This window comes from Equus przewalskii, unplaced genomic scaffold (genome assembly GCF_037783145.1).
Source record: "Equus przewalskii isolate Varuska unplaced genomic scaffold, EquPr2 ChrUn-12, whole genome shotgun sequence".
Lineage (NCBI taxonomy): Eukaryota > Metazoa > Chordata > Mammalia > Perissodactyla > Equidae > Equus > Equus przewalskii.
This window is the reverse complement of record NW_027228749.1, coordinates 1,100,560-1,104,222: the sequence shown is the minus strand read 5'-3', so window position 1 is coordinate 1,104,222 and position 3,663 is coordinate 1,100,560. Positions and strand designations below refer to the sequence as shown.

At 38.7% G+C, this 3,663-nt stretch overlaps 1 long non-coding RNA gene across 1 annotated transcript; it reads right to left on the bottom strand.

Moving 5' to 3' along the window:
- Nucleotides 1–221: 221 nt before the first annotated feature.
- On the bottom strand, nt 222–2,001 carry LOC139081514 (uncharacterized). The gene is made up of 3 exons (XR_011536663.1): nt 1,868–2,001; nt 747–933; nt 222–623 (listed from the first exon to the last, which is right to left on the bottom strand). It is a non-coding gene; the product is annotated as an uncharacterized lncRNA (long non-coding RNA).
- Nucleotides 2,002–3,663: the final 1,662 nt, after the last annotated feature.

Below are 3,663 nucleotides of genomic sequence, written 5' to 3'. Positions count from 1 at the left end.
AGACCTTGAGCAAATTTCTTGACTTCTCTATGTTTCTACTTCTCCATCAATAAGATGAAGATAATAATAGTACCTACTTATAGGGTTGTTGTGAGGATGGGATGAGTTGCCTGGAATAGAGTAAACACTATGTATAAGTGTTTGTTATTACTAAGCGAGTAATGGAGGCAGGTGTTAGGTACTATGGGAAATCTCAAGAGGAAAGTGTGTCCCCTACACAATTGGTGGTCATTCTGCAGCTTTGCCTTTATTTCCCTTCGTCTTTCCTGAGTTTCTACCAAACCGCATGCTTACTCACCCTGCCTCACAGAGTCAATGATTTGCCATCACAAACCAATGGAGAAGTCTCTTACATTCTCAATTCCTCTTTGATAAGGGAAGCCTTGCCTCCAGGATACAGAAGCCATCTTTATCTTTCATTCTTGTCCAGTGTACTTTCCTTCAGCCACCTCTTGTCAGTCATCCCCACTGTCCCCCGAGCTCCTGTCCTGAGATCCTTTGCCTGGAACAGTTGCGCTTCTCATCACAGTCTGAGCAGTGGGTGTCGCTGGTCTCCAGCTTTTCCTTCTCTTGGGGATCTGCTTTAGTCTCCTTCCCTCTGGGTACAGCGTGCTCCTGCCTCTCTGCGCCATCCGACATTAGGAAAATCAGGAAGCAAAGACAGGTTCAGGGAAAGGAACTGAGACTGTTACAGTGTGGGAACCCTAAAAGCACTGGTCAGGAAATAGAGGTCTGGTTCACCCTACCTCTGCCACTGGCTTGCCACGTGACCAGGCAAGTCTCTCCACCTCAGCCTCCTTTTCTGGGTTGTAAAGTGAGAGCGCTGGATGAGGCCAGTAGTTTGCAAACTTTTCACCACCACGAACTTCTTTTACTGTTTCTGTCTGCATGGACGTCATGTTTTGAAAGATTTGATCTTCCCCCTAAAAAACCCTGCATTTTAAAGAATTAGTTTATTTTTCCATCCATAATTAATCGGACTTTAATCAGTAAGAGAGAGTTTTATGACACAGAATTGAGAAAAGCTTAACTAAAAGCAAACATAAATAAACCAGGCTCTTTTAGACCTTTTGTCATACTATTTCTGGTATGTGCATGCTTTCTAGTGGACTTTCTGAAATATTGAAAATAGCTCTGGCTCTCCCATTGTCCCGTTAGTCTATTCCTGAGCATCTAAGGTCTCTGGGCTAGATGATCTCTGAAGTCTCTTCTACTCCTAAAATGCTCTAAATTTATGACATCCTTCTGTTGTGGGTGAGTTGAAACGCCTGGAGGCTGGAGGTCCAACCAAAAGAGGCATGCAGAGGCTGGGTGCAGTTCTGTGTACAGAACAACCAACCTCCATCCATTTTGATACTGTGATGCAAAATTGCTGTTACTTTCGCATGGGTTGAATTGAAGTCTAACTTTGCTGAGCTGATGAAACAAGTTTGACAACCACAATAGTACATGCCACGTCTCCCAGTAGCTTGTGGAGGTAATAATAAGGCAGGCACAAAATTCTCAGGCACGTAATTTCCTCAAACCATTTGTGTATCCTGCAAAAATGATATCCTAATAACAAATCATTTTTGCTATCTTAAATATCTTAAGTTCCTTGGAATCTTGTAGCATTGATGAAATCATGCATTAATTAATCAAGTATTTTTGAGCCAAGAACTGTACTAGGCACTACTGGAGGCCTACAGAAGTATATAAAATGTGGCTTAATTGCATTTCTACAAAAACATTTTTTAGCAGGTAAACCTTTTCAAATAATGTGCACTGTAGAGGTTTTGTTCCCATTCTCACTCTGGGGAAACACAGAAGAGAGATGAGCAGAAAAGAGAGAATGAAAGAGAAGACTGGGGAGCTAGAGGCTACTCACCATTGCCAAGGAAGCAGACCCAACAAAGGAATTAGGACATTTGACTTCTGCTTCGTGAGGCTGGGGTCGGCTTTAACTGCACCTGTTGGGCTTCATTAGTTAGCAGAGGTATAAAAAGAGTTGCTTAATGCAGACCAGAAATGCTTCAATAAGTCTATCCCACAAATATTTCTTGCCTATCTACCAACTGCCAAGCACTATCTGGGAATATGGCACCAAATAAATGTCTTGGTCCTTGTCTTCAAGGAATTCTGAAGCCAAAGGAGAAGTCCCACAGGGAAATACACACCCCTGGGCGAAAAGTGCCACAAGAGTACCAAGCAGCTCAGAGAAGAGAATGATTAATTTTGTCATGGGTTTTTGAGGCCACCTTACACAGGAAGTGACATTGAGGCTGGGCCTTCATGTAAGTTTCAGCCTAATTATTAGGGGCATTCCATGCATAGAAAGCTACATGGAAAAAGCTGTGAATATTCGTAGTCAAAGGTGGCTGGACTTGAAGGGAGGGTGAAGGTGAAAAATTGAAGATGAGACTAGTATTAGGCCAGACTGAGAAGAATCAAGTATTGTCGTAAGGCATTGCTTTTAAAATATTTAAGTATATTTCCCCCAGGATTCAGTGAGGTATGGCTCTCAAGTGACTATCCAAGCCAACAAATAGAGAGACATTCAGTAATCAAGAAAATTGTATTTTAGCCATTGACAGGTAACAGGTAAGAAGTTCTATTTAAAAGCATTTTTTACTTTATTTTTTTGAAAATAATCTTAGAATTCCTGTAAGTCACTCATTTTATGTAATACAGTACATAAAAGTATTTTAAAAAATTGAACAAGCTTCAAGTCTGTCACAGGAATAGTCATTTTATAGCAACAGTTTATGCCATTAAAAACATATTTATTAATGTATTAATTAATATGTTACTCTCGTAAGACTTTTGTCATTAGGCTTAAGTATTAGGAAGAACAAGATTAATTGCATTTACAATAAAATATATGAATAAGTAAAATGTTAATGTTTTACGGATAACTATTAAATTCTGATAAAAAGATAGATGTTAAGCTGTCTATAGGAAGTTAAATACAGGAAACTAGATTGTGGTATGTGTTGCGTGAGCATGTGTGTTTGTGTGTGTGTGTGTATGAGGAAGAAAGAGAGGAAAAAGGACAGAGATACACGGAGAAGAGAGGCTTGGGAAATAAAATTTCTTGAGGCTATTTTGTGAAAGTAAATGCTAGTTAAAAAACTAAAGCAAGAAAGTTACCAAAAAGGGAAGATTTCATGAGCTATATAAATGAAGAAAGGAAAGAAAATTTTAGCAATGTAAGAAAGACAATGCAAGTAAATATACATAAAGCATGCACAAAGGTGTGTGTATATAACACATACAGTACACAAAATATGCATTGCTGGACTTGTACACTATGCAATAAATGTTTATTAAGCACTTGCTATATACCAGGCACACACGTGGCTATTTCTTCCTTTCTTGGCATTTTTACTATATCTCTATGCATTTGACAGAAGAAAAATTGTAGAATTTTTCTACAATGATTTGATCTTTTTCCTACTGTATTATAATTGATGGGGTAGTTTTTATGTTTTTAAATATATCAAATCAGAGCCGGGGTGTAAATATGGGTGAGTTTTCCAAAAATAGCCAATGGCTGTCTATTTTGTAAATGAGTGGTGCCATCCTTTTGTCCAGTTCAGGGCACTCTCTCAGAATTTACTTCTGAAACACACTATCTTACGTATTCATTTATTCATTTATTTTCTGTTAGACCTTAGGTATAGT